General features: G+C 45.6%; 1 protein-coding gene across 4 annotated transcripts in view; it reads right to left on the bottom strand.

Moving 5' to 3' along the window:
• Window positions 1-4,838, bottom strand: part of GOLM1 (golgi membrane protein 1) — a 54,956-nt gene extending 50,118 nt beyond the window's left edge. Inside the window, exon 1 of one of the 4 annotated variants that reach the window (XM_061163729.1) lies at window positions 4,631-4,838. The gene's annotated coding sequence lies outside the window, so the exon portion shown is untranslated. Of the gene's footprint in view, window positions 1-3,991; window positions 4,115-4,328; window positions 4,482-4,630 lie in introns of those variants that run through there. The other 3 variants (XM_061163728.1, XM_061163727.1, XM_061163731.1) reach the window with 3 other exon arrangements.
• Window positions 4,839-19,133: the final 14,295 nt, after the last annotated feature.

Genomic DNA, 19,133 nt, shown 5'->3' with positions numbered 1-19,133 from the left:
ATCAAGATGCTAGGAAGATATACAATGGTAACATTAGCAAGTTTCGAAGTTATATTTCTAGCATTCCCAGATGAAATCACAGTATTTTACAGCTTCCTCTAAAACAAAACAATGATACCATATGTATGCACTCTGAAGCAGAAAAACAAACTGAACTCATTCAAATACATTCCCAGCTCTCTTCTGTGCTGGCCCCCACCACCAGGGACACTAAGAGAACCGGGGTTCCTGTCTTGAGCCTGGGCAGGAAACTGAGAGGAAATTCAGGGCAGCCCATTTCTGACCTGGTGACGGGGTGGTTCCTCATTTCCCCCAATCTCCTGGGCTCCCCTGTGAAGGCTTATCCCTGTCTTCTAAGGCTAGTGTGAAAATTAAATGAGAGTACTTGTCACCAAGCAAATATTAACTGAAAAGAACTGCTTGGTATTAACCTTTTAAAGTCTAACTTTACTCATTAAAAAAAAAATGGGGAGTGCAATCAATTATACCTGCATTCACAGGGTGGTTCTGAGAATCAAAGGAAACAATTACCTGAGGCTGAAGTGAGAAAAACAGCTGTCTACCAGCAGGGCATATGCAGCCCAGAAGGTGTAAAAGATGCTCCACCTGGCCTGGGGGAAAAATCCTAGAAGTTACATTTATTTTTGTCCAAAAAGTAGAATAGCAACTACGTTTAGTAATGTAAATATTACACCAACAAGTTAAATATATTATGTGTACACTAATTACTTTACACTGTGTTACACTATACTGATTACACTACCCTGAAATACTAACAGTGCCAGTAAAAGCAGGGACTGTCTGCACCCTCACAAAGTCCCTTTGTCAAAAGGGTCACCTGTCACCAGCCCTCTGAGGTCCCTGACGCACTCCTCTGACTGGGCAAGCACATAATGAGATAGATGCACAAATTAAAACTAAGCTAAACCTCACAGAGGATATGAAGCTTTAAGGTTCCCATAAAAAGCACAGATTAAAGCTATACTAATAAACGCAAGCACAGGTGAACACAAGCTGGGGGTTAGGAATGCACTTCCCACCCCGAGTCAGCTTCATCTGAGCGACATCACCAATTAAAAACAATGATGATGTACTCAGACCTAACAAGATCCAGCCCAAAAAAACCTCAAAATTCAAGGAGTATTTGAAAGAGGGTTTTACCTCCACAATGAACAATGAACCCAGCCCTAAGTGTATCCTGGATCTTGAGCTACAACATTAGCACATGTAGATTAATTTATAATTAAGTAACAGACACACAAGAGGAGTGCTAAAAACTGGTCTTGATTGAGATACAATCGACATTATGGTGTACTAGTTTTAGATGTTAAAATTTTGTTTTACTAACAAGAATGAGCAAAAAAGCTTGGAAACCACAGCAAACTATTTCATTATACAGTAATTTTACATATGTGTTCTTCCTGTCAGGCACTAGTTAATCATCAAAATCTTAGTGAGAGGAAGTTTTATTAATGCAGTCTTGAAAGAGAATAAGATCACAATGTAAAAATCTGAGAAGGCGTGCATTTTCTTTCCTGAAAGTGGGGGACATTTCTTTGTGAAGCAAAATAGGCTCTCTGGGAATTTTGGAAATAATCCTTAAACTTCAAGCCAAGTCTCTCTTTCAATGTAATTTCATCAGTAACTTGAAAAAGTCTAGAAAGCAGCCACACTCTAAGACCATCTTGGGGGAGCAAGTGAAACACCATTCACACTTTGTTAGGGTGAAAGCCCCCATGGCCCGGCAGGCAAAGAATCTACCTGTCAGGAGATCAATCCCCTGGAGGAGAACATGACAACCCTCTGCAGCATTCTTGGAGGGGACAGAGGAGCCTGGCGGGCTACAAAGAGTCAGACAAGACTGAGCGACTAAGCACAAAGGTATATCAAGACCATTCCTTCTACTTTTGCGAAGTTTTAGAAAATAATGTTAACCACTTTTTTCTTTTAAACAAAAAAGTGATTTTTTTTCTTATCCCAGTTACAGATGTTGTTTCCCATTTTAAGTCATTAAAAAAGAAATCAACCTTTTCCTAAGGCAATTTACTATTTTTTTCCCTACAGAAAACAATAATACAACTGAATTAAAGCCCCAGGCACAGGGCCTCTACTCCAGTCCCCGCCTCCCCTCACAGCCCCTCCTGGACCACTCCAGGACTGTCTAAAAGCAGGGCCACACGACCTCATGTTCCCTTTCACTACACTGCCAGTGATGGGATCCGACCCTCTGCCCAGCGTGGCGAGTGGAAAGCGACACCCCACCTTCCAACTCTTCCCACACAGGCAGTTTCCCCAGGCTCTGCCTGGCCATCCTTTGTGCTTCATTCAAATGCAGAAAGCTGGCCTGCAACGTTCACGGAATCAGCAGTTCCCTCCTGGCTGGGGGAAGGTGGCCATATAAATGGACTGAAGCTGGCCCTGGGCCTGACACGGTCAACCATTCTCACTGCTGTTTCAGCCCCACTCCTGAAAAAACCAATATAAATGCAAAATGTTTTCATTCCCCCATCAATAACTGGACCAGCAATTGTAAAACAAATGGCATCCTTATTTTCTAATAGCAATGTTCCCAAATGCTGACCTCCACCCCTCACCCTCAGCATTCCTTCCTCTCTCTCTTCCTTGGTCTTTCACTTCTGAGCAAAACCAATGGGGAGAAAAGGTGATATCTTCACAGGAGAAGAAAATATGTCTTGAAGTGTTGTTTTCTTTAAACATCCTAAGAATTCAATGTCTTTTCACCACTGACACCTTAAAAATTCAGTTCTGACCTAAAAAACACAAGTCTTAGCAAGCTACTGGTTTCCATTTACAAATAAACTTATTCTTCACAGTAGCCTGCACTTACCTTAAGGGAGGGGGAGCTATGGATGGATGCACTAGGAGACCCACAAGTACCAACAAGGGATTCAACTTCTCAGGCCCCATACTACAAAAAAATTCAGAAATACTAAAACTGCCTAAATGTGAGTCAATCTCGTGGCCAGGAGCCAAAGAGTCACCGGAAAGCTGTTAAATATGTAATCAGGCTACTAGACTATCTTACTCTGCCCCTAGTAATGTCCCTCAATATTTGCATTATTTAGGGCAACTGGACCTTGGAGACCACAAACCAGCCAAAGGAAATCGCAAAGCCGTGAAAGTCACACAAGTTTGGTTTTGCATATTTGGAAACGGGCTATCTCAAGCATCCCCACGACTCGCTGAATACAATGATTCTAAAATTCCGCTGAAACGAACACTCATCGAAACAGGTTATTTTGCCTATTTTGTTTTACCGAAAGACAATCATTAAAAATACTAAGTAGGGTGTGCCATATAAAGAGTATGTAAACCCAGGAGACTATTTTTACGGCAGAGCAGAAGTTTTGTGGATCCTCCACGCCGCCAAAGGTGGGAAATACAGGTACAGAAGGAACCCGGAGCATCCCTGAGACGGGATTCGGAAGAGCTCGGGCAGCTCGCAGACCGAGGAGCCGGTGTCAAGCTCACCTGCCAGGACGCGGCCGCTGCCAACGTGGGCACCGCGGCGGCGGCCCGGGGCGGAGGGGGAAAGAGACGAGCGGCGCGGCCAGCCCGCCCTCCCCGCGTGCCGATCACGCCCGCACCGCTGCCACGAGAGCCACTTTGGGGATGCTCGCTTTTGACTCTGGATGCCGACGCGCGTGACACAGCTAAGAACAAAAAGAAAGGCCCCGCATCGCCCCAGACTGCCCTCCTCAGGGGAGCCCAGCAATGGAGCGGAGCCCGGGAGGCGGAACCCGGCGGGTCTGGGCGGCCCGGGGAAGGAGGCTCCAGGGCGGGGAGGTGCGGGGCCGGCCTCGAGCCCACTCCGGTAAAAGGCTGCGGCCCGGGCGCCAGGAGGCGGGTGTTTCCGGGGCCCGGCGCGGGGTCCTTGGGCGCGGGCCCGGGGCCGTGGAGGGACAAGGAGAGAGAAGGGGGCCAGGGCGACCGGGGGGAGGGCCGCCAGGCACGCGCGCCGCCTACTCACCTCCTGCCGCGGCTCCGGCGGCCGCTCGGCGCTGCGGGGGCCCGGCTCCCTGCTCGCCCGGGCCGCTCTCCCACCGCCGCCGGCCTCGTGCTCCCGTCCGCCCGGGGCAGCGTCCAGCGCCGCCGCGTTCGCGGCCTCCGCAGCGGCGAGTCCCCGCCTCTGGCCAGCGCCCGCGGCGCGCGGAGGAGACGGCCTCGGGAGCGCGAGGAGGCGAGGCCGGGACCGCGCCCGGACTCCCGGCCCCGCGGTGCGCGCGCCCTGGCCCGCGGCCGCTGAGCGGCGGGAGCTGGAAAAGCCTGGTCGCGCCCCCCTCTCAGCCTCCTCCCCAGCTCCTCACCGGAGGCTCCCGGCGCGCCTTCGGGACTGGGCTCCGACAGACCAGCAGAGCGGTCTCGATGCTTTCACAGGAGGTGAGAAGCGGCGGCGGAGAGAAGGGCCCCGGGAGACCGCCCTCCCCACCCCGCAACGTCCCCCACCTCCGGCCCGGAGGAATTTTCCGGAACCCAGAGCCGACCACACCCATCGTCACACTCCTGGTCTTGCTCACGTCTCCTCTGGTCTTGCTCACGTAGTCCTGGCCGAAACTGCCCAGGATAGAGGGGCCAAGGAAAAACAGGTATTTGGGGGATCTGTACTCACAAATGTGTCCTTTTTCTCCCACCAGCCCTGCCCAGGTGGGCTTGATCTCCCTCTAGCTGTTATCTCTCAGCGCTCCTTTGTTGAGCGTTGGGACACTCCACCTGTGTGCAGCAGAGGAACCCCGAAGGCTCTTGGATGCTGCCCAAGCGGGATCCTCTAGGACTTTCTCAGTATGGAGCTTGGAAATCTGAGTTTTAAACAGCACACAGGTGACCTTCTGGCACACGGAAGTTTGAGAAGCACTGTTGAGCCACACCTACCCGAGAAGATGCCACAAGATTAGTAACATATAGACTAACCATATGAGAAATGGAGTATTTCCTGCCATATCAGTAAATAAGACTGTCATAGTCATCAGCAGTTGCAGCCTGCCAACGTGAGCGTGTGTTCTAAGGGAACACAGCAAGAATACCAGCAGACTTCGGACGCTCCCTACAGTGAGCCCAAGGGAACTTGGGATGTGAAAACACAGAATCCTGGCCTGTATACATAGCTGAGATGCATATAGAAGGAATTATTTCAGTGAGCTGAGACTCTTGCATTGTCTCCTTCACAGAAAAGCACAAACTTCCTTAACGTGGGATATCTGCTTTCTTTAATTAACAATAATCTTCTGATGTTCCAACTAGCTGCCCTTTGTTGCAGAACTTCTATAAAACCTGGCTGTTCTTCTCACCTTACAGCAGTTGTCTCAGAGGCACTTGAGATACTGTCTCCCGGTCTTGAACTCCCCAGATGCCCACCAAATAAAACATAACTCTCAACTTTTAGGTTGTGAATATATTTTAGGTTGACCTGTACCAGGAAATCATAAAGCAGTGATTCTTAACTCTGGTAGCATGGGCCAGATGTTCAAATTATCGGGGAGATTTTAAAGTATCTAGATACTAGGGTCCCACCTCTAGAGTTCTGAGTCTGAACATTAGTATTTTTGTTTTAAAGCTTCTCAGATTGAACATGTGGCCAGGATTGAGAACAATTTTCCTACAGTCATCTCTTTTTGAACCTATCTAGCTCTAGTATCTGAGAAAAGAACCCCCTGGCTCACCCCTCCCAAACCCCAACTCCAAAAGACAAATGGGGACACACACAAACTCCTGAGGGAACTCTCACAGTCAAAACTGGTTTCAACCAGAACAGATTCCCCTTCAAAAAGTTAAGGTTCCTTACTACCCTCTGAGCATGCATCTCTTTAACAGCAGTTATGAGAGGTTTTATGAGTCATGAGCTGACAATAATAACCCCTTCAGAGTGATATTCTAATATATTCCAAAATGATGTTTTCATTGCCCGATGTTAGACTGCCACCTGGTCAAACTAAGTGTTCGAAAGCTGCGTGTGTGTTGACCATCAGCCCTGGCTCGTCCTTGGTCTTGACTTGCAACTCTTGCCCCCACCCACCTTCAGTGGCCATAGTCAGCGTTTTAGAACAGGCACAGTATCTTCCCTTATTGCTCTTTTTGGTTCTCCTAATAACACTTTTCCTTCTTAGACTGTGAACCATAGCTTCTGTCTCATTTGCCTAAGTATGTTCCCATTAGTGTCTGTGATTTATCAACAGCTAATTAGTCAGTGACTAAGCCAGCGATTCTTAAACACTTTATACAAGAGATCCATATGTCTAGGTACTAGGGAAGCTGGCTAAATTAACTACATCTTTACTGAGAGGGAATCATCCTTTCCAAGTTTCATGGGGATCTCTAAGGCAAAATTTGGAATTAAAGAGTAGTTCTTAAAGTTCTTTAAAGATGCAGTATTTATATATGCAGTGTTGCATATGTGAATTTGGATTTACATTGCTTATAAAGCGCTCTTCTATTTCCTCTAGGCTTCTCATCCTGAATGTTTAACCTAATCAGTTGCTCGCCCTAAAAATTCAAGTGCATAGATTTTGATTAAATAAGGGCTTCCCTGGTAGCTCAGATGGTAAAGAATTTGCCTGCCATATAGGAGACCAGGATTTGATCTCCAAGTCGGGAAGATCCCCTAGAGAAGGGAATGGCAACCCGCTCCAGTACTCTTGCCTGGAGAATCCCATGGACAGACCTTGGGGTCACAAAGAGTTGGACACGACTGAGCAACTAACACTTTCACTTTCAATGATTAAATAATATGCGAGGGGCGGTTGTGGTTGGTTGTAGTGTGCCTCTGTGTGTTGTCTGTTTAGCTTTCTTTCCTTCACTGGCTACGTTCATCTAGGAACCTACCTCCTACTCTCCAAAGGATACAGCCGTAGTTGGGCTGTCAGTCAAAGTGACTGTCCTCTCTAGCTCAAGGAATAGACCATTGTATCAGTTTTCTATTTGCTGCCATAACAAATTATCACAAACCTAGAGGGCTTCCCTGGTGACTCAGAGGTAAAGAATCTGCCTGCCAGTGCAGGAGATGCAAGTTTGATACCTGGGTCAGGAAGATCTCCTGGAAAAGGAAATGGCAACCCACTCCAGTATTCTTGTCTGGGAGATCCCATGGACAAAGGAGTCTGATGGGCTACCATCCATGGGGTTGAAAAGAGTTAGACACAACTTAGGAACAACTAAGTTGTTAACGACAACAAGAGAGTTAAGATGACACAGTTCTGTCTCAGGGAGTCAATGGTGAGAATCAGTGAATTCATATAAATTGATTTTCAGTCAGTTTGGAAAACCTAGATGCTGCAGTGGGCTAAGCAGCAGAAATCGCTGCAAAAGTGACACAGAAGATAGAGTGAGTTTAGTATATATGCCACACTGCAGCATCTGTAGGAAATACGCCCTCCAACTTACCCCACTTGTTTACAACATCGCTCAAGATACAAAGTGTCCAGAGGGAGCTTCCAGTTAGAGGGATTTGGTTCTACCCAAATCCCAGGCTAAATCCCATCTACCAGGCTAACTGGGACAACTCTGGTTTCTGTAGCTGGACATGGCCACTAATTCCTCAAAAGGAAATTGAGGTAATGCCTAAAAAAGAGGATTCTGGCAGACAAATAATCAGCAAATGTCCCCCACCAATATCGTAAGAGAAATTCAAAGAGCTGTGGAGCAAGCAGAATTCATGTCTGTCTAGGAAAATCAGGAAAGACTGAACAGAAAATGGGTGTAGGACAGGCTGTCCAACAGAAATAGATTTCAAACCATATATATAATTTAAAAATGTCCAGTAGCTGCATTAAAAAAGTAAAAAGCAAGTGAAAATAATGTTAATGTATTTTATTTAACCCACTATATTCAATATATGATCATTTCAACAAAAAGGCAAAGTGGTGTCTGACGAGGCCTTACAAATAGCTGAGAAAAGAAGAGAAGCTAAAGACGAAGGAGAAAAGGAAAGATATACCCATTTGAATGCAGAGTTCCAAAGAAGAGCAAGGAGAGATAAGAAAGCCTTCCTCAGGGATCAATGCAAAGAAATAGAGGAAAACAATAGAATGGGAAAGACTAGAGATCTCATCAAGAAAATTAGAGATACCAAGAGAACATTTCATGCAAAGATGAGCACAATAGAGGACAGAAATGGTATGGACCTAACAGAAGCAGAACATATTAAGAAGAGGTAGCAAGAATACACAGAAGAATACACAAAACAGATCTTCATAATCCAGATACCCACGATGGTGTGATCACTCACCTATAGCCAGACATCCTGGAATGCGAAGTCAAGTTGGCCTTAGGAAGCATCACTATGAGAAAGCTAGTGGAGGTGATGAAATTCCAGTTGAGCTATTTCAAATCCTAAAAGATGATGCTATGAAAGTGTTGCATTCAGTATACCAGCAAATCTGGAAAATTCAGCAGTGGCCACAGGACTGGAAAAGGTCAATTTTCATTCCAATCCCAAAGAAAGACAATGCCAAAGAATGTTCAGACTAATGCACAATTGCACTCATCTCACACACTAGCAAAGTAATGCTCAAAATTCTCCAAGCCAGATTTCAACAGTACGTGAACCGTGAACTTCCAGATGTTCAAGCTGGATTTTAAAAAGTCAGAGGAACCAGAGATCAAATTGCCAACATCCGCTGGATCGTCAAAAAAGCAAGAGAGTTCCAGAAAAATATCTACTTTTGCTTTACTGACTATGCCAAAGCCTTTGACTGTGTGATCACAATAAACTGTGGAAAATTCTGAAAGAGATGGGAATGCCAGACCACCTGACCTGCCTCTAGAGAAATCTGTGTTGCAGGTCAGGAAGCAACAGTTAAAACTGGACATGGAACAACAGACTGGTTCCAAATAGGAAAAGGAGTACATCTAGGCTGCCTATTGTCACCCTGCTTGTTTAACTTATATGCAGAGTGCATCATGAGAAACGCTGGGCTGGAGGAAGCACAAGCTGGAATCAAGTTTGCCAGGAGAAATATCAATAACCTCAGATATGCAGGTGACAACACCCTTATGGCAGAAAGCAAAGAAGAACTAAAGAGCCTCTTGATGAAAGTGAAAGAGAGTGAAAAAGTTGGCTTAAAGCTCAACATTCAGAAAACTAAGATCATGGCATCTGGTTCCACCACTTCATGGCAAGTAGATGGGGAAACAGTAGAAACAGTGTCTGACTTTATTTTGGGGGGCTCCAAAATCACTGCAGATGGTAACTGCAGGCATGAAATTAAAAGATGCTTGCTCCATGGAAGAAAAGCTATGACCAACCTAGGCAGCATATTAAAAAGCAGAGACATTACTTTGCCAACAAAGGTCCATCTAGTCAAAGCTATGGTTTTTCCAGTAGTCATGTGTGGATATGAGAGTTGGATTCTAAAGAAAGCTGTGTGCTGAAGAATTGATGCTTTTGAACTGTGGTGTTGGTGAAGACTCTTGAGAGTCCCTTGGACAGCAAGGAGATCCAACCAGTCCAACCTAAAGGAAAGCAATCCTGAATATTCATTGGAAGGACTGATGCTGAAGCTGAAACTCCAATACTTTGGCCACCTGATGCAAAGAACCAGCTCATTTGAAAAGACCCTGATGCTGGCAAAGATTGAAGGCGGGAGGAGAAGGGGATGACAGAGGATGAGATAGTTGGATGGCATCACCGACTCAATGGACCTGAGTTTGAGTAATCTCCAGGAGTTGATGATGGACAGGGAGGCCTGGCATGCTGCAGTCCATGGGGTTGCAAAGAGTCTGACACAACTAAGTGACTGAACTGAACTGCATGGGACATTTTACATGTGATAAAACATTTAACAGAAAATAAATACACTGCTTCAGTGTTTTTAATTTTTATTTATTTATTTTTGACTGCTCTGGGTCTTCATTACTGCCTGCCATTTTCTCATTGTGGTGGCTTCTGTTGTGTAGAGGGCCGGCTCTAGTGCGTGGGTTCAGTGTCCGTGGCATGCAGGATCTTCCCAGAGCAAGGACCATCCCATGTCCCCTGTGCTGGCAGGTGGATTCTTAACCACAGGACCATCAGGGAAGTCTGCTTTTTTTTTTTTAATTTCAGTATAAAAGTAAACATAAAGAAGTCAGTTTCTCCTTGACACCAGCTACATTTCAAATGCTCAATAGCTACATGTGGCTAGTGGCTACAACATTAGACAAGGAAGGTGTAGAAGGATGGTGTATCCACTTGGATCTTATCTAGAGAGAGACAAAGTACACAGTAATTTAAACAGGGTAAGTTTAAATATAAAGATTCTTTAACATTGCATCATAAGGGTCTGGCCGGTAAAAAGCAAAGAGAACTATAACTAATATAGAAACGGGGCTTCCCTGGTGGTCCAGTGGTTAAGAGTCCACCTTGCAATGCTAGGGACACCGGTTCAATCCCTGGTCTGGGATGACTCCACATGCAGCAGAGCAACCAGGCCCATGCGCCACAACTCCTGAAGCCTGCTTGCCTTGAACCTGTGGTCTGTGCAACAAGAGAAGACACCACAAAGAGAAGTCCACACCTGACATTGAAGAAGAGCCCCCCTCGCCACAACTAGAATAAGCCCATGTGCAGCAACAAAGACTCACCACAGCAAAGAAATAAAATTCTAACTAATAAATAAACCTTAAAAAAAAAAAAAAAAAAAAAAAGAATACAGAAATGGAAGGTGTTCTGAGGAGCTGTTATCATCTGCTCTCAGATCTGCCTGTCTCTCCGCCGACCACATGCATAAGATTGAGACCTCTGTGGAGAGGGCTGTGGCTTCCTGAGTGGCAGAGAGATTGCTGTGTTGTCAGTAGAACTTGCTGAAAATCTGCCCTCCAGAACTTTCTAGAAATCACCTTCTGAGCTGCCCAGGAAAGCTGTTAATGGGTCGGTTTCTCACTGGAGGTGCTCTCTTACAAAACTGCTCCGGGTGCCCAGGGAAGCTGTGGTTGCTTGGTACTTGTGCTGCAGAGGCTGGGTGCTGCAGGAGACTGGAACAGGCCTGGAAGGGTGGAGAAACACTCCAGCGTGACAAGACTGGAAAGAGAAAAGAGTGAAGCAGAACAACAGGGGACTAGTTCAGCTTGGGGAGTCATTGGAGACGGGAGGGCAGAAAAGAAATGTAAGATAGAAAGGTAGACCCAGGGGTTCTACCTTAGATGCAACAAACCATTCTATACAGTATTGTAATTTTTCCCAACTACCAGTCTGGTCACATCACCCCTCCCTTTAATAACTGCCCACAGCTTTTCCTGGCTCATATAGAATCTTAGCATTCTAGGCTATGTGTCCAAATTCCCTCAAACCAAGCCAGGCTGCATTCCACAGAGACCAGCTTTACTCTGCTATTCTGCCTAGAAGGTCCCCGTTCCCCCTTCTGTTTCTTACAACTCAGCCCGAAAGTCCCAGTTAGAACCAACTCTCGTGGTACCCACCACATTCTGCCCACCCCACAGTTGTCCTGTCCGTAAGTTCACAGTGGAAGGGACTCTCCTTTGTTAGCGTGGTCTCCGCCCCAGCACTTACACAGTAGGTGCTAGATAAATACTCCAGACTGACCGCAAGCTCCTGTGGGTAGCACAGTGCCCAGGACATTGGGAGCACTCTCCGAATACTAAATACATGAAATCAGTGGAATGGAATGGAATAGAAAGTCCTTGTTGTAAGTCTCTTGCTGTGTTTGCATTTTAGCATCCATTTTTTTCCTTCTTCAGGTACCTATTTCTCACAGACTTTTCAATCCTAAATGCCTGTAGTAAACTTAATACCCAAAAATGTATTTTGGTGTCCTAACCCTAATAATTTGTGAATATTACTGGATATGGCAAAAGATGTAATTAAATAAAGATGTTGAAAGGAGGAGCTTATTATGAATTATTCATTTGGGCCTGAAATGCAGTCACAAGTGTCCTTATAAGGGAAAAGCCGAGGGTGTTTGGACAGAAGGGAGAAAGAAGCTATGTGACCCACAGACAGAATCTGGAATGATGTGGCCACAAGCTGAGGAGTGCCTGGAGCCAACAGAAGCTGGAAGAGGTAAGCAATGGGTTCTCCCCTAGAGTCTTTGGAGAGACCATGACCTTACCTTCACGACCATGTCAGAACAAAACTCCTGTTGTTTGAAGCCAACCAGTTTTGGTACTTTGTTATGGTAACCCTGAGGAATTAATACAATGTCCAATTCCAGGGGTTATAGTGACTGGTTCATAGATGGGCACAAGACCCAGTCAGTGCAATGAGACTCTGTTACAGGACATTAGCTGGAGCTACTGGAAAACAGAGGGCTTTTTTCCACAAAGGCAACACATACTAGGAAAAGATAAGTCTAGAGCTGCTTGCAGAGTTGGACACAACTGAAGAAAGTAGGGAAAACCACTAGACCATTCAGGTATGACCTAAATCAAATCCCTTATGACTATACAGTGGAAGTGAGAAATAGATTTAAGGGACTAGATCTGATAGACAGAGAACCTGATGAACTATAGACAGAGGTTCATGACATTGTACAGGAGACAGGGATCAGGACCAGCCCCATGGAAAAGAAATGCAAAAAGGCAAAATGGTTGTCTGAGGAGGCCTTACAGATAGCTGTGAAATGAAGAGAAGTGAAAAGCAAAGGAGAAAAGGAAAGATATTCCCATTTGAATGCAGACTTCCAAAGAATAACAAGGAGAGATAAGAAAGCCTTCCTCAGCGATCAATGCAAAGAAATAGAGGAAAACAATAGAATGGGAAGACTAGAGATCTATTCAAGAAAATGAGAGATACGAAGGGAACATTTCAGGCAAAGATGGGTTCGATAAAGGACAGAAATAGTATGGACCTAACAGAACCAGAAGATATTAAGAAGAGGTGGCAAGAATACACAGAAGAATTGTACAAAAAAGATCTTCACGACCCAGATAATCACAATGGTGTGATCACTCACCTAGAGCCAGACATCCTGGAATGTGAAGTCAAGTGGGCCTTAGAAAGCATCACTACGAACAAAGCTACTGGAGGTGATGGAATTCCAGTTGAGCTATTTCAAATCCTAAAAGATGATGCTGTTAAAGTGCCGCACACAATATGCCAGCAAATTTGAACTCAGCAGTGGCCACAGGACTGGAAAAGGTCGGTTTTCATTCCAATCCCAAAGAAAGGCAATCCCAAAGAATGCTCAAACTATCACACAATTGCACTCATCTCACACGCTAGTAAAGTAATGCTCAAAATTCTCCAAGCCAGGCTTCAGCAATACGTGAACCTTGAACTTCCAGATGTTCAAACTGGTTTTAGAAAAGGCAGACAAACCAGAGATCAAATTGCCAATATCCACTGGATCATCGAAAAACCAAGAGAATTCCAGAAAAACATCTATTCCTGCTTTATTGACTATGCCAAAGACTTCGACTGTGTGGGTCACAATAAACTATGGAAAATTCTGAAAGAGATGGGAATGCCAGACCACCTGACCTGCCTCTTGAGAAACCTGTATGCAGGTCAGGAAGCAACAGTTAGAACTGGACATAGACCAACAGACTGGTTCCAAATAGGAAAAGGTGTATGTCAAGGCTGTATATTGTCACTCTGCTTATTTAACTTATATGCAGAGTACATCATGAGAAATGCTGGGCTGGAAGAAGCACAAGTGGGAATCAATATTGCTGGGAGAAATATCAATAACCTCAGATATGCAGATGACACCACCCTTATGGCAGAAAGTGAAGAAGGACTAAAGAGCCTCTTGATGAAAGTGAAAAAGGAGAGTGAAAAAGTTGGCTTAAAGCTCAACATTCAGAAAACTAAGATCATGGCATCTGGTCCCATCACCTCATGGGAAATAGATGTGGAGACAGTGGAAACAGTGTCAGACTTTATTTTTTTGGGCTCCAAAATCACTGCAGATGGTGACTGCAACCATGAAATTAAAAGATGCTTACTCCTTGGAAGGAAAGTTATGACCAACCTAGATAGCATATTAAAAAGCAGAGACATTACTTTGCCAAAAAAAAGATCCGTCTAGTCAAGGCTATGGTTTTTCCAGTGGTCATGTATGGATGTGAGAGTTGGACTATGAGGAAAGCTGAGCACTGAAGAATTGATGCTTTTGAACTGTGGTGTTGGAGAAGACTCTTGAGAGTCCCTTGGACTGCAAGGAGATCCAACCAGTCCATCCTAAGGGAGATCAGCCCTGGGTGTTCATTGGAAGGACTGATGCTGAAGCTGAAACTCCAGTACTTTGGCCACCTCACGTGAAGAGTTGACTCACTGGAAAAGACCCTAATGCTGGGGGGAATTTGGGGCAGGAGGAGAAGGGGATGACAGAGGATGAGATGGCTGGATGGCATCACCGACTTGATGGGCATGAGTCTGAGTAAACTCCAGGAGTTGGTGATGGACAGGGAGGCCTGGCATGCTGCGATTCATGGGGTCGCAAAGATTCGGACACGACTGAGTGACTGAACTGAACTGAGAAGCGCCTTAGCGTGCATGCATGCATTGGAGAAGGAAATGGCAACCCACTCCAGTATTCTTGCCTGAAGAATCCCAGGGATAGAGGAGCCTGGTGGGCTGCCGTCTATGGGGTCACAAGGAGTCAGACACGACTGAAGGGACTTAGCAGCAGCAGCAGCACAACTGCTTGAGGCCCCCAGACGGAGACACCTGCCTAATATGTTGAAAAAGACAGGCAGAGGCTAGCGTTGATGATATCATTTGATCTTCTGGACCCAGCCATAGCTGATGCCAGTCCTATCCCTGTACTTGTCAGTTATGTCAGCCAATTAATTCCCCATTTGACTTAAGCCAGTATGAGCTGGATTCCTGTCACAAGCAGCCCAAAGCATCCTGACTCACAGAGTCTTTTTGTTACCTGGGTAAGGTTGTCAGATATATATGAACTGTAGATAAACAATAGATGGGTTTTTAGTGTAAGTGTGTCCTATATACTGAATGGGTATGATACCATGTGCATATATATTTGTTATTTAACTGAAACTTAATTTAACTTGGCATCCTGTGTTTTTGGTTTGGGGGGTTTTATCTTTTATAAAAGTCTGGCAGCCCTGTGTGGGCAGAAGGGCTTTTATTGATCATCTGAAACCTCTGGAAGCCCAGCTGACTATCATACAAAGGAAGGTAGGGATCATCTTTATTCTAAGTGTGTTGTGCTTAGTCACTCAGTTGTGTCCATCTCTATGTGACCCCATGGACTGTAGCCTGCCAGGCTACTCTGCCCATGGGAATTCTCCAGGCAAGATTACTGGAGTGGGTTGCCATGTCCTCCTCCAGGGGATCTTCCCAACCCAGGGATCAAACCCAGGTCTCCCGTATCGCAGGCAGATTCTTTTTTTTTTTTTTCACAGGCAGATTCTTTACCGTTTGAGCCACCGGCGAAGCAGATGCCTCTTTTTGAATAACTGTCTTCAGTCTCCTGTATTGACCGGAGCTGTAAAACACTGTGATTATAGCCTCATCCTGTCAAGAACCTTAATATGATTTGAAATTGAGAAGGAAACATCAGTTTTTAGTAGCCTGGGCAATACTGAGCAAAGTCGTGGAAAGATTCCTGAATGGGTTGAGAGCCCAACAACATACTTTAAAGCTGATGCTCTTCCAGGGCTGCTTTTATGGTTTCCTCTGCTTGGTGTGATGTACCTGTTAGGGCGTGGCCCAGATGCAAAGGATTATGGGAGACCCAGCTGGAGGGGCGGAGGAGGGGGCCAGGCAATGCCCACTGAGCAGATGAGAAGTGCCCAAGCTAAGGGCATACTGAAATCTGGAGGCCAGCCTGAAGGCATGAAGTCTGGTATATATAAAACAGAACCCTAGCCCAGGATATACGAGAATAGTGCTGTGTGTTTTTGGCACCAAGACGCAGTGTTCAAGAAAAGGAGATTCTTCTGCTTCACTAATGCTTGCATGGCTTTGGTTCTCAAAAGCCCTTTCAAAAGACTTCCGAGGTAGATTAGTTCTCTAACCTTGAGATGTATGTCTAGAGTGAGAGACTGACAGTTTGTTTTAACTTTGCAGCAATGGTACGAATACTTGAAAACTTACAAACTTGAGAAGTTACCTGGCTCAATAACTCATCCACTATTGCTTATTTTTCAATGATGTTTGAGGATATTTCTTTAAAATACAGTTTGAAATGTCAATTATATTTCATTGATTTCTGCTTTAAAAAAAAATTTTTTTTGATTTACTTATTTGGCTGTGCCAAGTCTTAGTTGTGGCACATGGGATCTTTAATCTTTGTTGGGGCATACAGGATCTAGCTCCCCAACCAGTCATCAAACCCGGGCCCCATGCATTGGGAGCATGGAATCTTAGCCACTGAACCACCAGGGAAGTCACTCTGACTTTTGTTTTCTGTGAATTCTTTTTTTGCATACAAGTATGTGCTTGAGCAGGGTTTTCCAGGTGGCACTAGTGGTGAAGAACCCACCTGCCAACACAGGAGATGTAAGGGATGTGGGTTTGATCCCTGGGTCAGAAAGAGCCTCTGGAGGAGGGCATGGCAACCCACTCCAGTATTCTTGCCTGGAGAATCCCCATGGACAGAGGAGCCTGGAGGGCTAAGTCCATGCAGATGCAAAGAGACATGACTGAAGCAGCTTAGCAGAGCACGCACATGTGCTCAAGCACTGAGGAAGACAGTGCACGCATCCAGTCCCGCTGTCTTAGTGTCGTTCATATCCCCACTGACTTACCACCTTACCAGATCTGTCAAGTTCTCCACACCCAGCAAGATCTTCTCCCAACTTGTGTTAAGAACCACTTTGTTTCCTCCAGGGTGACATAGTGAGGTCACACCCTTGTGCATCTGGGAAAGGTCCTGGCCAGTGCATCCACTCCATGCGTGAGACTTCAAATTGCAGTTTGGGGGCGCTTGCTTGTAATCTCAGGCCACAAACTGACATCTTCATCACTTTGCACGCAAAAAGGCAGCTCTGGTTTTACTTTAACACTTTTACCACACTATTTATTTTATCTTGCAATTCACGGGATTTCATTAAACCCCAGGCAGCTGGCCAGGTCTTCAGGGGCTCAAGAATTCCAAGACCCACTCCTTCTTTTATCTAAAGTGCTGCCTGAGGAGCTGTGCTTAAGGGCAAGCATGGAATCTGGGCAGTGTCCAGGCAGATCACAAGTAAGATCAGAGGACTGCTCTGCTGCTTCTGAAGCCTGAACAGGACTTCTTCCATTTTAATTTCCCTCACAGTGGGTCAGTCTCCTTGGTCTGGAGCAGTGGTTCTCAGTTGAGGGTAGTATCCTGCATGGAGGGAGCATTTGGAAATGTAAGGAGACTTTTTTTGTGCTAAGTTATATTTTACATACAATGTTGTGTCAATTTAACATGTGCAACATGTTAATATGATTCACTTGTGTGTTGTAATATGATTTCCACTGTAGCAATTCGTAGCACCTCTACAATGTTTCGTAATTATCGTTTCTTTTTAGTAGTTGAAATAATGAAGTTCAGTCTCTTAGCAAGTTTGGTGATTGTAATCAGTTTTATTTATAATTCTGTTTTTTAACAATGACTTGGAGGGGTTGGGGAGCCATCTGCTATTGACCTTTAGTTGAGGATCCTACCCAGCAAAAAATGATCTGCCTGCAATGCAGGAGATACCAGAGATGTGAGTCCGACCCCTGGGTTGGGAAGATCCCCTGGAGGAGGGCATGGCAACCCACTCCGGTATTCTTTCCAGCAAAATCCCATAGATAGAGGAGCCTGGCAGGCTATCATCCATCGGGTTGCAAAGAGTCGGACACGACTGAAGTGACCGAGAATGCATGCAGCGCAGTGCCAATAGTGTGCCCACCCTGTCAGCTGAGAAACACTGGTCTCTGATGATCCAGTGAGCTATGCAAGGCTAGTCACTCTATGACAGGAACTCCTGGAAAAAACCTTTTTTCCCTGTAAGGTTCCACTCTATGGAATGTGAAGTTTAAGCCCATAAAGGGAGCTTTGCTTGTTTATCATTTTAGGATTAGGTTCAGCTGCTAGTGACAAGAAACCCAAATAGTAGTGAGTTAAACCCACAAAGCTTTATTCTCTTACAGGTAAGTCTTCAAGTAGATGGTCTTGGCTGAACTGACAGGCCTGCAGGGTCTGAAGGGACTTGGGCTCCACTGCTCCTAGGGGTGGCCTTCATCTACATGGTCCAGGACAGCTGTTTAAACTGAAGCTGTCACTTCCTCATTCCATCCAGATGAACGAGAAAAGGAGAAAGAAAAGCTTGTTCTTTTCCTTTGAGGATACCTCTCAAGAGTTACATATGACATTTCTGATCACCTTCCTTGGCCAGAACTTTGTCTCATGTTCATTGCTAGTAGCAAGGTAGCTGAGAAATAGAGGCTTCTATTCTGGTTAGCCATGACCCCAGATGTAGGTACCATTCCTAAAAAAGAAAAGGAAGAAGGGTTTAGCAATAGCAATCAGTTCTTCCATTCCTTCTAAGGAGGATTACCTACATCCAGAAAGTGAAGCCCCAGTATGTTATTAAAGCTGGATTTCAGTGGTCCAGCCTTGACTAAGTAGGGAAAGAAAAAAGTATTGACTTGCCTTGGCCCTAAAATTCCCTGACACTCCTCTCATTGAGACTATAGGCTGTGTCTCCTTCCCATAAAACTGGGTGGGGGTTTATGACTTCTCCAGAAAATAGAGTACAGCACAAATGATGTCATACAAGGTGACGTAGCTGCCTCTGGGTCTCTCCAGAATGTTCCCTGTTACACTCCAGCCATCACGCTGTGGGGGAGCCCAGGGCAAGTGGAGAGGCCACGTGTAGGTGTGTGACTGGAACCCCAGCTGTGGTCTCAGCCGACAGCTCCCAGAAATTGCCATGCACATGGAGGAAGCTCCAGATAACTCCCCCTCAACCCCAGAGTCAACCGCTTCTGTGATCTGAATGTGCCCCCACCAGATACCTAACCCCTGAGGCGATGTTAAAAGGAGAGGAGGCCACTAAGAGTGATGGCCTATGTATAGAGAGACCCCAGAAAGCTCCCTTCTCCTTCCACCATTGGAGGACATGGTGAGAGGTCAGCAGTCTGTAGCCTAGAAGCAGGATCTCACCAGACCCTGACCATGTAGGCCCCTGATCCTCTGACCTCCAGCACCCTGAGAAACAAATTAATGTTGTCTGTAAGCCCCCCAGTCTGTGGTATTGTG

The sequence above is a fragment of the Dama dama genome, chromosome 16, assembly GCF_033118175.1.
Source record: "Dama dama isolate Ldn47 chromosome 16, ASM3311817v1, whole genome shotgun sequence".
NCBI classification, from domain to species: domain Eukaryota; kingdom Metazoa; phylum Chordata; class Mammalia; order Artiodactyla; family Cervidae; genus Dama; species Dama dama.
The sequence above is the reverse complement of the archived record's forward strand: the minus strand, read 5'-3'. Positions and strand labels throughout refer to the sequence as shown.